Source organism: Crinia signifera, chromosome 1 (genome assembly GCF_055691185.1).
Source record: "Crinia signifera chromosome 1, ASM5569118v1, whole genome shotgun sequence".
Lineage (NCBI taxonomy): Eukaryota > Metazoa > Chordata > Amphibia > Anura > Myobatrachidae > Crinia > Crinia signifera.
Window position 1 is genome coordinate 180,364,946 of NC_139217.1, and position 14,527 is coordinate 180,379,472.

Genomic DNA, 14,527 nt, shown 5'->3' on the forward strand with positions numbered 1-14,527 from the left:
CATGATTTGTAGTACTGGGGGTGGGGCTTGATGATGTCTACATCAGGCCCACCCCCCCCTGAAGTGCTGCTGAGAGTCTCTTGTATGGGCTTCTCCCGGAGAGGAGACTTTAAAAGTAGGCAACCCTGTCCCGTGGGTCTGAGGACCTGCCCATTGGGATTAGTTTGGTTGCGGGAGGGGCAGATCGCCAGGACGTTTTCTATCAGTGGTTGCGGTCGGATCCTCCTGTGTCTGCACTGCCAGCTATACAGTTCAAAATCCTGCCCCTCCACTCCACTGGCGGGCTGGTTCCCTTTACTTTCCCAAAGCTGCTTGGGACCTTTACACTCCCAGCTCTGCAATTGTTTGCTGTCACTGGCACTGCAAGAGGAAGACATGGTTTCTGGAGTTGCTGGTGGGACAAAAGGACACTATATTTCTACGAACTTTGGTTTTGCTAGACTCTCAGTTCTGCTCTATTGTACCCTATGTTTATACTATGCCCTATACTTATACTGCCATTTATTCTGCTGCTTTATGAACCCATTGCTCCAACGTATGCTAAGTCTGTATGCTGTATGTCTACATGGTGCAGGATGTGCTTTTCATGGATCTATCCATACAGGGTATATCATAATACTACAAAGGTGTTAATTGTTCCCATATATTATTTGGGTCCCTGTACTTTCACAGTCGCAGAAGGCGTTTGCACAGCGGCCCTGCACATGTGTATATTGGCATATACGCTTGCGCAGAGCCAAAACATCGGTCCCCAGTGAGAATATGCCAGGGACTGATTGTTACTGAATCAGACCCAAAGTACACATTTCACTGTGCTCTAAGATGCCCGGCTAAAATTCTGCCAGGCTTGTTGCCCCCAACAAAAATACTTATTATACTGTATAATTTCCTCTAAGCTTAATTCTGGCATGCACGAGGAGCACGCAGAGCAAGACAGCATCAAATCTGCAGGAATTTTCTTCAGAAGTGCCACCGTCTGCCCTAGTCTGTGCTTTTTAATGAAGGAGCCCAGCTTAATGCATTTTCCCTGAATCACGGCACCCTAGAGTACAAGAGTTTTTTCACAGCACCCCTAGGCCAAAAGAAATGTAGAAAAAAATATAAAATTTAGTTAATTGTGTTTATATGTGATCCTTAGGTTCAGTTATATGGTAAAGAGTTCTGTTTGTACACAAACTGTATGGTTGGCAGTCACCAGAACAAATTTTGTCCATAAATAATTGACTGTAAATAATGTGAGTTGGTCTTGGACCACCAACCAGAGGCACCCCAGGGAGCCCGGCACACCGTTTGGGAACCACTAATTTATACACTTCCTGTGAGTTTGATCATCCCTGGAGTGGAAATAATTTCCACAAAGTCATTAATGGGCACCCTCAACTGAAATTTACAGTAGGTGTTATGTAAAAATATTTTTTTACATTTCCAGCTGTCGGAAGTCGACAACAAAATAGATTGCCACCAATAGTGTCTAGTGGACAGTATATGGTACCTTACCACTGAGTAAGAGCGACATGGTGGCAGGCCAACATTCACCCTGCTATTACTGCTGTTCAAGAACCCTGCTTCACAACCTTTACACTGGTTAGTAAGCTGCATACCCCCCCTGCTATATAACTCATTTCAATGAAGACTTCACCCTTGCGCAATCAGTGGCGTTACAATAGTCCCGCAGATACCGCAGTACTGGGGAGGCGCTGAGTATGTGTGGGCACCAGTGGTCTGCTGCCTGCCAGTACTTGCCTTACCCCTCCCCACTTGCAGCCGTGTCTGTGGCCGAGACCCGCAGATCTACTGGTCTGCAGTGCCGGTGCTCCTCCTGGCTCCTTGCTAATGAAAATTGTCCCTCACAAATGTCCGCTCCCTTACAGTAGACAGTTTGAAGTTTGAGGCAACCATTTTGTGAGGGTAATTTTTCATGAGAAGGGAGCCAGGGGGAGCGCTGGACAGACCAACAGATCTGCAGGTCCTGGCCACAGACGCAGGAACGTCAAGCAGAGGGGTAAGGGTCTTGGGTGGTTTTCTGGTGAAGGAGGAGGGGGATTTTGTAGTTATGCCACTGCGTGAAATGCGGATTCTTTCGCTATTGTACTGAATTAGACATCTGATGCATGTGCAATGGTGATCGATGGTATTGCACACACCAGTAACGCCATACCCCATGCTGTGAGACTTATTGCGCCGCTGTGCGACCGGGTGTGCTGCATTATCAGGACAAACAAAAAAATATGGAAAAGATCATGTTTGACGATTGCTATTCATCAGGAGAGACCATAGCTAATAGTCCTGAGTAACTGAGAATTAGTGAATGAGCAAACTGTGCACTAGTGGAGAAAGCCAGGTGTATGCTGAAGGACACACAGAAACAATTTTGGTTGGAAGCTGTGCCCACAGCAGTCTATATCATTCTCCAACAGTTGGCATGAAGAACATTACACCAATTGGGGCCTGATCAAAAAGAAAGCCAAGTGTAAAGCATCTAAGAACATTTGGGTGTCTATATAACAAAGAATATTTTCTTGAGAGTTAAGGGCCCCATACATCAGCAATTAATTGTGACAATTTTCAGATATGAAGATGATTGCCACAATTAATTTTAGATGTGTGGGCTCCCCCTTTTGGCAATCCCAATCACAATCGCCAATCGATTGCTTAATCAGGTTTTTAAACATGTTTAATAATCTGGTATTATCTGCAGATCTTTTTTAGATGTGTGGGCATTCCCAATTCGTTTTCTTCATCTATTTACATTATGAACAGCTGAAATGACAATCGATTGGGGCAATTTCCAGATATGAAGATGCAATCTTTAGATGGAAAAATCTGCCGATCACTGAAAAAAACTGTAATGTGTGGGCAAAGTCGGATAGATCTGAAAATCCATTTATCTGGCCAAAATATCCCAATATCTGAAAATCCATAAATTGTGATTGCTGATGTATGGGGCCCATTAAGGCTACAGATTGTGTAATCCAGTTGCAAGAAAGCTTGTCAAGTCAAGGGACTTTGTATTTAAATAGACAATTGACAGTTACAAAAAAAATTGGATTTGGCCATGCAGAGCAAATATGTGATATTGGACATGCCAATAGCTGGAGATAATTCTGAACCAGAAACTACCAGCGTAGAAGTTTAACCACAATAAAGATCATTTGCCATATCAAACATTGGCAAGCCACCCAAAAGATATGATGAGAAGCTCACAAACAATGCAAAATGTGTACTTCAGGAGATTCAAAAGCCTGATTCAAAGTTAAAGACTGATTCATGTGAATTGAAGTCTACAAGGAATGCCACAGTTTTGAGAACTGGATCTTCCAAGGGAGGTCTAGATGCCTGCTGGTTCGAAACTCTATTAGACTCAAATTTTTGTGGCTGGATATTGCTCTTCTTCATAGGTAATAGTAATTAGAGCTATTGGAATGGAACAGAGTATACTGTAGTACTGAATTGGCTGTAGACAGGATCTTAGCTAGAACCAGTATTGCTTGCATGTTGGCTGGTCTGACTATTGGGATCTGACTTAGACTGAGTGGTAGTTTTGTGAATCCTCGTAAAACTACCGCCCATAGCGGCAGGCTGAGGGGGCCACCCAGCACAGGGCAAGGCCGTCCGGCATCCCAGGTCCCATTCCGGGCATATCGCTAAAATGCAAGCCCTTCACTACACATTGAAGCACTAGCACATCACCTGTTGCCCCCTGACTGCAAATCCAGACACAGGCTGGCAATGATTCAGCTCACAGCAGCTGCGTGTGATGTCATGCATCTGGACACACCTGTATTGTCCTGCCAGCTCCCACAAAATTGCAGAGAAGAGATTTTTGGAGATCTGCGCACATCTTTGAAACAAGCTCATTGCCTGGAGCCAGGGTGGAACTGGTATTGTACTTGAATGGGCTGAACCAGCTATAGACTGGAACTGGTATTCAGGGCGTGCTGTGGGTACAGCTGTCCCAGACTCTAGCCTCTGGAAGGGCCCAGGCAGCTCATTTTGCCCACCGCAACCCCCCCCCTCCCGACTGCCTCCGCTGTGGTGCGCTCAATGCGCTGAACAATGCAGGTCCCGGAGTGCGAGCTTATTCAACCCAGGACGCTGGCGGCCAATTAAAATTCTGCACCGGCTTTTAAGCCAATCAGAGCTTGTGTACTGGCAGCCAATCAGAGTGGCTGCTGGTACACGAGCTCTGATTGGCTCACCAGCCGGTGCCGCATCTGGACCTCCGGGCTGCAGCTCAGCAGAAGAGGAGATGGTCGAGCAGGAGCTGGGTTACGGTAAGTCTTACCAGTATTACAGATGCTTGGCTCGAATGCTGGGTTGGAACCAGTACAAGAAGCAGTTAGCTTTTTCAGAGGAATCAGATTACCAACAGTCAGGAGCCTAGTAACATGACTAAAGTGCGACGAAGTACAGCCACCAGGAAGTTCAGACAAAAGACATCAAGCATCGTGACAACAGTTCAAATGTTTTGAATCAGGAGACTGTTTGCTGTGCCCTGTGTAGTCAGAAAGGTGGACTTTGCTAAAGTTCCTTTGAAGACAGCCAAACCAAATCTGTTTGATATAATTATGTTTCTTTATGTGTGTACCCTGGCCTTTTTTACAGCTTGCTATGAGAAAGCTTCAACTGTAAGTGTGTGTAACATGGAGAAGCGTCAACATATGCGTCAAAAAATGCGAAAAACTCATGTCAACTTTTGTCATGTCACCATTTTCCATGTCGACAAATTGCTTGTGTAATCCTTTAGACCCTGTCGTCTTAAGGCATGTCGACCTTTTTTATGTGTCGACCTATGGCCTGTTGACCAATAGTGGTTGACCTATTGACTGTCAACCTTCTTACTGTTGACCCTATGAACCATAGCCCCTGGTAACATCAGCACCGATATCCAGGTTCCAGTCCACACTGCATGCGTTTCTCCTGCAGTCCTGTTTCACCTATATAGGTAGACCATCGTCACTGCAGGGAAAGAACAGGGATGGGCAGAAGAGAAAGTACAGCATTGTGTGTTGTGCATTTTGGTGCATCGCGTGATGTCAGTAAACTCATTAGTACTGTTAGACAGACAGGTGACCAAGCCCAGGGGGGTTTCTGGAGGAGAGCCAAGTAAGTTTAATTCCAGTAATCCAGATGAGAGCATGGCCGGCCGCCACCTCTTTACACTGCTGGGGTGTGGTATGGGACTCCGACAGTCGGGATCCTGACAGTCATTATCCCAACGTCGGGATCCCGACTGGCCGGAGTCAGACAGCATGGCAAGCGCAAAAACGCCCCTTGCGGGCGAACAGATTGTGGGCGTGGGGCGTAGGGCGGCGGCAGATAGTCGCATCCATGGGAACACACAGCGTTTCATGGGTGTTCCCATGGAAATCTCCTGGTGACGTGGGCGCTGGCGGCTGGCAGCTGACATATCTGGATGTCAGCTGCCTGCCCACTTCCAGCCTAATGTCCACGCATATCTAGGTTACCTGAGAGTAACCTTAGATGTGCGTAAGCCTTCCACATCATTCGATTGTCGGCGACAACGAATGATGTGGGTGTTCCCCAACAGCCTGCGAATGGATGTTTATGTTAAACATCCATTCGCAGCCTGTGTGAGTGTACACAGCACGCGAGGGGGGGGGCGGGCATACCGGCATTTGGCATCTGGTGGACTCGCAAGGCTACCCAGAGGTAGTCACAGTTAAACAGCATACTGTAGGAGATATCAGTGATAAGACCTGCATAGATCAGGTGCAAAAATTGGTTGGAAATGTTTAATAAAAAGGTCCATATGACCCCAATTGGGATTATGGCCCAAACGCTGGTTTGCTCGTAAGCTGTGAATCCCCTTGTTGCAAGGTCATATGTAAAAAAGACACATCCCCTTGCATGGGACGCCCATAAAACACTGGGCGTTCCCATGGGCAACCCTCGTCCCTGCTACAGTCCGCCCCCGGCCCGCTCCGATCCTTGAAAATGGAACTCAACATGCGCACAATATACCATGCGCATGCGCAGTCCCCAAAACATTGGAATGGTGCTGAATTCTGCCCCCCAAGCCCGCCGACAGGGGGGGACTGAGGGGTCTGGAGTCCTGGGCCCTCACAGAGAAGGGTACCCGGACCAGGCATTTAGAAAAAAAACTACATGTCCCAGCAGCCCCTGCTGTCCGGACCAGAGCAGACTAGACGGTACTTGTGTACTAGCACGGCGCCCATCGCATCGCAGACCATATCGCATGCGATGCGATATCGGCCGATGTTCTACAATGTCATACAATTTTAAAATTGTATGGCATTGTGTATGGCATTGTATGCGATGGGGTGCGATTATAAATTGTATAAGCACCCTAATGGGTGCTTACAATGCTTAAATGCACCCCCAAAAATAAACGTGAACCCGAAGCGCGGCGAGCGCAGCGAGCCCGCGAGGGGCGGTGGTACGCGTCCTACGACCTTTTCTCACCCCCACTATCCACGTCGGCGTGGAGTTGATTTTATAAAGTGTGGCGAGCCACCGAGCCCGAAGCGTGGTGAGCCCCGCGAGGGGACGCGGATACCTTCACAGGTATCCGCGTCCCCTCGCGGGCTTCACAGGTATCCACGTCCCCTCGCGGGGCTCGCTGCGGGCACCCTAATGGGTGCTTACAATGCTTAAATGCACCCCCAGGCCACCCCCAAGTATAAACGTGAACCCGAAGCACACACACACACACACACACACACATACATATACACAGGGGGCCCCTGCTTTTTGACAGTCCCGGCCCCATCATTTCTGATGGCAGCCCCGCTGCCCCCTATGTGTTGTTGACCACAGACCAAGCACAGACCAAACAATTAATTTTATTGGAATTCTAACCACCTATGCTTCAGCCAAACTCTAAATATATTGAACATTTTCTATTCCTTATATAATTGTTTTATCTTAAACATACCTGTATATTAAAGTAATGGATAGCAGCCAGGGAAATGAGGAAGTTTATAGCTATGATGTTTGTTCTTTCAGAGATGCTGATTTGTATGTGTACTGTATGGTATATTAACAACAGGACAGAGCTTCTCTGAAAGCTTCATATTCCCAGAAATAGAGCACCCTCTTGTGCATTCTGTGGGGATAACCTTTCACAAATACTTTAAACTCATTTTTCTTAATGAACAAGCAACATACTGTATGTCTATTCTACATTTCTAAGGTTTATATTAATCCTTGTTAAAAATTCAGGATTAAAAATAAAAAAAAAAATCGGTGAAAATTCACAGCAATAACCTTGGTTAAAGTGGCAGTGTGAAATGATACTACTGCTGAAACTGGCAGAATTATAAACAGGTAAGGGCTGCTGTGTGCAACTGTAAATATAACATTAATGGTAAGTCTGGTTATATAATAAATAACTAATGTCTAATTTCTTCTGTTTGGGAATTATTGCAGTGGTATTTGGTTACGGCTTAACAAGTTTGTGTTTGTGAGAGAAAAATGGACACTATCAACAGAATAGTTTCATAAATATCTAATGTATCTAGAGTGAAACTTTTATCTGTTGATCACACCCAATATATGGATTTATAGATCGCTAATTTAACTGTGTTCACCATAATTTACATTACTTTACATTATTTGTAATTTAAAATATGTACTGTCATGCCTGAGGTATGGCTCTGATCTGTGAAGACTTCAGGCGTAGGAGCGGGTGTGGTATAGGTGTCCGACAGTCGGGATCCCGACAGTCATTATCCCGACGTCGGGATCCCGATTGGCCAGACCCAGACAGCATGGTGAGCGCAACAAAGCCCCTTGCAAGCTCGCTGCGCTCGCAATGCTGTGGGCACGGTGGCTCGCTACGTGAGCCACCTATTCTATTCTCCCTCTAGGGGGTCGTGGACCCCCACGAGGGAAAATAGCAGACGACCGTCGGGAACCCGGCTGTCGGTGTTATTATCCCGACGTCGGGTGAATGTCTGTCGGGATCCCGACGGCACCCGTAAGAGCTGACTGGGAACTGAACCTGGGAACCTCACTGAGACTTTTGTGTTTAAACGAAGATAGGGTAATTAATAGTGGCCATAAACTACTGTGAGAATTCGCAGCAGTGTATAGCCATCTGATCCCCCTTGAGCCTCCCGGGACCTTCCTGAACAGCAGGATCGCATGTGATACATCGCAAGCGGTCCTTTTGCATGTGACGTATCACATGCAATCCCATTCCCTGCTGCCAGAGCCTAGTTGGAGGTTGGATGAGCAGCAGGCCAACAGGCGTCGGTTGGACGGGATCACGCATCAGATTGGATGTCACACACATGCAATTTGGGCCAATTTCACCCGCTTTCTCGGCCCTATCCTTCGGAATCGGGTGAAATTGGGCCAAAATTGCAAGGTACAACCAGAATGGAGGAGATGGTAATATGTAAAACAAGTATATTATTAAGCATGCAGGTGATGGTACAAACAGCAGCAGTTGGTAATGAGACTTGGCAAATGGTATCACCAGGGATTAAAGTGGTCCTGGAGAGATGGTGGAACTCCAGAGGCGTAGCTACCGTAAGGCAGCCACCGCGGCTGCTTGGGGGAGCAAGCACCAGCGGGGCGCCCCCGGTGCCCTGGCACTCTGGGCAGACCCCCCCTTACCCCTCCGCAGTAATGAAAAAAGACACGACAAAATGGCTGCCCCCTAATAGCAGACAGTTTTTAAGGATGCTCCACTGATATTCGCACATTTCCCCCATCTGCTGTAAGGGGGCAGCCATTTTGTCGTGTCATTTTTCATTACAACACACAGTAGCACAATTGTATACACATTACACTGCATGTAGTGTCCTTGATTCATATTAAATCACACATTATTGCCCCTTATACACATAGGGTGACATTTAATGAGATGAGATATTTAGTCACTTTCCAAAATTGCACATTATCGCACTTTTTAAAATCGCATTTTTCTGGAATGCGCATATTTATCGAGATGCAAATTCACTGCAAAAAAGTGTGATAATGTGCGATTTTTAGTCATGAAAATGTGCGAATTTGAAGAAATGTGCGATTTTGTGTTAAAAAATGGGAAAAAATATGTCATGAGGTCCCCCCTCTTGAGCATAACCAGCCCTGGGCTCATTGAGCTGGACCTGGTTCCAAAAATACAAAAGTATTTCTGAAACCAGCCCCGTACACTTGGACCGGTCCTACTTTCAAAATTATGGGGGAAAAAAATCTGGGGGTCCCCCGTATTTTGAAAGCAGCACCACGCTCCAACAGCCAGTGTCATGAACGCAGTGTCATGCCACAGCCGGGAGACATTTTTTACATAAGGTCCCCCGGCCATACCATGAGCATCGTGGATGGTCAGCCTTGGACAGGGTACCTCAAATGTGAATTTTTTCAGACCAGTTGATATTTGAACCTTAATTTTGATTGAGAAATCAGTAGTTATTATAAACTGCTAAGAGAAATTGTTGGTGTATAATTTCTGATACACTGAACTCTAAATTAATAATTTCTCGTACGTTTGGGTTTAGTCAGTATTGAATTTTGCTACATTTGAGCTTATAAAACTTTTCTTCTTTGCTTAGATATTTACAATCTAGTCATCACATTCAGGGGTGTGGTCTACTATCCCCACATGTTAGGTGGGAGATTTGCCTTTTAAATCATTGTTTGTATGTACTGTGTGTCTCTTTCTGTATCTCATGTTCTGAGATTATCTTATTTTATGAATTGATTGTATTAAAAGCTAAGTTTTAAATTAATAATTACTCATTAAACTTACAGTATAATTTTGACACATATGTGCCCCCAAAAAAGAGTCTTCTTTCTCTACATGTGTGATATATAGCACATGACATTGCAATGTACGATGATAGTGTTTGAAATTTGTCCCAACAAATAAAGTGCAATGTAATGTCCCATTTTTAAACAAAGGAATCCATAGAAAGCTTTGTAAAACACCATCAACCATAGTTCCTTCATGGTGGAAGTAGTAACCCAGCACATAGATGCAATATGCATCTGCCAGACCATATCATTATAACTAATTATCCATTTGCCACAACCCAACATTCTGCTTAACATACTTACCTCTGAAATCTTATTTGTAGGAACATCACAGCCGATGCCAGAGCCAACCGATCCCATACAGATGCTGGATGATATGAGTGAAATAATCCTGGAACCTGTACAACAAACAATACAGCCAATCAATGTTCCTCCCTATACGCAGTCACTTTGGCAGCAGCCCCCACTCCTACAAGGCACCAACATTCCTAGTAATGCCGATGATTTGGCCAGATCCATTCACACATTTAAAGAAAAGCTAATTTTTTTTTATGGAGTAGCAAAGCCTCCAAATTGAACACATAAGGGGTATGTGTGAAGCATTGGTCAGCAAATGAGAAAAGTATATCAAAGTCTGCGTGCAAGTGTAGGAACACAAATTCGTATTGCATCCACAATAGACACACACTTAGGAGAGATTGGGCAGGCCATTAGAGGCCAAACCACAAATTTTGCCAAACTCAATGAAAATATTTTGGCACAGACCCAAGCTATTAATGGCCAAACAACTGCGTTGCTGTCCCTACAAACACAGTTAAGCATAAGCGCAACCAATGTGTTAGGTCAACAACAAACCACATCAACTCAAAGCAGCAGTGTGTCCTCAACACCCATGAGTGGGTCACCCACTACTCTCCCGCGTTGTAGTATACGTACTAGGGGTGGGTGTGGCTCTATTTCTAAGGGTGGTAGCTCCCGGTCTCAGGGCAAAAATGCTTAAGGGTATACAAATTGTGAATTGTTTTGTCAATTTACATGCATCCATATTGATATTTACATTGTCATATTGCACTATTTTTTGACATTTGCTGAAACGTGCCTTTTTCGGCAAGTAAAATTTTTTTCCACAATGAAACCTTGGTGTGATTATGTTGAATACTGAAAGCATACTTTGTTTTGTGTTTGAATATTACAATATTAAACTCAAAGGATGTTAGCATTTACCATGGGCTTAATCAAATATCATTAGGGGCTATGTCAGAAGTTTGTAAGGGTCCAGCATTCACTGCTGCAGAGTGTAAGTACCATGTAATTTAACCATTACATTTGAATCCCCGCAGCTGAGGCCTCCATGGCACCTCCACCCATTGCACCTTTGATTTTTACCTTTAACAATGAATTGTATACATCAACCATGTTAGGATTACTTACATTATATTGTCATAGGTACCACCATTTTTCAAGGAAATGACAAAGCAGTTATGGCAGAACTTGCAGGCGTTGTGCATTACTCCCCAAATGGCCCTGTGCAATGTAAAATAAACCAGTGGGTTGTTTTGTAAGGTACACAATGTCAGGGTCACATGTGTTTTGCTTAACTGTGAAGGTTTGCATGCAAAAATACCTGAGAAATGCTGGCATATCATCTCTGTCCGAACCACCTCCCCCCTCCGCATACTCCTAACTACCACATGTTGTGTAGCTTCAGCTTCCTGCACGACTGCTGCATTGCCAACATCAACATACTGTAATTAGGTTGCCCCAGAGCAATGTTATGTAGAATACAGCAAGCCTGGACGATCACCACTACTTTGGTAGGGTGGTAAAGCAGTGTACCTGCTGATCTGTCCAAACACCTGAATCGGCTTTTCAGCACCCCAAAGGTGCATTCCACTACATTGCTGTTGGCAATGTGTGCAGCATTGTAGCGGTGCTGTGCAGGGCTTTGTGGGTTACGCAGAGGTGTCATGAGCCACGAATGACACCCGTATCCTGAGTCACCTACAAATTTAAAATAAAAGTGATTTTGTGGTCACATATCATGTGGAAATTTAGCAAGTAATAGTAGCACTGCACACTATGTTGCTCTAAATAAATTAATCAACATACAGTAAATGGCATTATTCATATGTTGAACATAAGCAACCCTAAATGGTTTGTAAAGGGCAATACATACTTTTACAAAAATTAACAAAAGACTGATAACTCACTTACCAATTAGCCAGCCCTCCGGCATGGTATGTGCTTGGAAGCGATCCCAGAGAGCTGAGTGGCGCAGGATATAGGCATCATGGCAGTTCCTGGGGTAGCCTGCAACCACACTGAGAATTTTCAGGTTGGCATCGCATACAACCTGAACATTGAGGGAGTGGCGGCCACGCCGATTTACGTACACATGCTCCCTCACGTGCGGGGCCTGAATCCTAATGTGGGTGCAGTCTATGGCTCCCAGCACATTTGGAAATGCTGAGAGCCGATAGAATGCCACCTTTACCCCTTCACGACATTTGACGTATATATACGTCATGGTCGGGAAGTACTTCCCGACACATGACGTATATATACGTCATGACTTCTAACTGTCACTGCGTCTAGAGACGCAGTGACAGTTAGGTGATGTCTGCTGTCCCTGACAGCAGACATCCCCCCTCGCCGCCCAGGGGGGGCAGGGGTGCCCCCCCCGGTCGGCGATCGCTGTGATTGGCTGTTCAAGTCTGAACAGCCATTCACAGCGTTTCCTGTGTTACCGGCGGCTAAGCCGCTCGGTAACACAGGGATTCACTGGTGATCGGTGCTGTCAAGTACAGCACCGATCACCACCGATGTGCAGCCCCCCCTCGAACCCGCCGGGCACTCACCCGGCAGCAGCAGCGGCTCCCCCGGCTCCCCCGGAGCGTCTGGAGCGCACGCAGCGCTGCCCTCCTCCCCCCTCCCCCCCGCAGCAGCAGCAGCAGCATCAAGCTGCAGAAAAAGTAAAAAAATAAACATATGCACTGAAAAATATATTTATATATATATATATATATATATATATATATATATATACACACACATATATACAGTATATATATATATATGTGTGTGTATATATATATGTATATATATATATATATACATATATATATATATATACACACATATATATATATATGTGTGTGTGTGTGTGTGTGTGTGTGTGTATATACCGCACCGATTACCACCGATCGCCAGCCCCCCCCCCCCTCCCACCCGGCAGCCCCCCTCCCTCCCACCCACCCGGCTGCCGCAGTGCCAGCACCCCTCCCACCCCCCCGCCAGCCGCAGCGCCAGCCCCCCTCCCAAAGCTGGTGACTAAAATGGGGTCACTTGTGGGGGGGTTCCACTGTATTGGTGCTTCGGGGGTCTTGCTAATGCAACATAGCACCCACCATTCATTCCACCACCAAAAATCACTCCTTCCCTTCTGAGTCCTGCCATGCACCCAACTGGTATTTTTTGGTCACACGTGAGGCATTGCCGTACTCGGGAGAAATTGGGGCACAGATTTTGGGGTGCTTTGTCTCCTTCATTCCTTGTGAAAATAAAAAATTTTGAGCCAGAACTGCATTTTTCTGTAAAAAATTACATTTTTTTACACAAAAATGCAGATCTGGCTCAAAATTTTTCATTTTCACAAGGAATGAAGGAGACAAAGCACCCCAAAATCTGTGCCCCAATTTCTCCCGAGTACGGCAATGCCTCACGTGTGACCAAAAAATACCAGTTGGGTGCATGGCAGGACTCAGAAGGGAAGGAGTGATTTTTGGATTTTGCAGCACAGATTCTGGTTGAATGACCCCCGAAACACCCATACAGTGGAACCCCCCCACAAGTGACCCCATTTTGCAAACTACACCCTTCAGGGAATTCATCAAGGGGTATAGTGTACATTTCAAACCCCCCGGGGTTTCACCAATTTTGATACAACTGAGCTGTGAAAATGAAAAATTAATTTTTTTCATTTTCACTGCCCAGTTGTACCACAATTGGTGAAACCCCTGGGGGTTTGAAATGTACACTATACCCCTAGATGAATTCCCTGAAGGGTGTAGTTTGCAAAATGGGGTCACTTGTGGGGGGGTACCTAACTTTTAGCATCTTATGGTGCCTAGAAACCTACATGGTGCCTAAAAAATAATCTCATAAAAAGGAGGCTCCAAAATCAAGTAGGTGCTCCTTCTATTATGAAGCCTGTGGTTTGGTCACCGTGCACACTAGGGCCACATATAGGATATTTATGAAAACCAAAGAATTGGGGGAATCAATTTTTAGTCACATTTCTCTAGTAAAATCTACTGTGTTCCTTAGAAAAATGTATTAAAATTGCAAATCTGCAAAAAAAATGAAATTTGGAAATTTCACCTACACTTTCTTTTAATTCCTGTGAAACACCTAAAGGGTTAACAAACTTCCAAAATGCTGTTTTGAATACTGTGAGGGGTGCAGTTTTTGAAATGGCATAATTTATGGGGGTGTCTCACATACAAGTCACTCAAAGTCACATCATAACTGACCTGGTCCCTAAAAAAATCAGAGTTTGAAATTTTCTTGAAAATTTGAGAATTTGCTATTCATATTTGAAGCCTCCTAGTGTCCAAAAAAATGAAAATGAGGTTGAAATAATGATGGCAACATAAAGTAGACATATGGTCTATGTTAGTTATTCACTATTTTGAGTGGTAAGATTATTTGTCTCACAAGCAGAAAATTTAACATTTTGCAAATCGCAAAATTTTCCATTTTTTTACGACATTTTGGTATT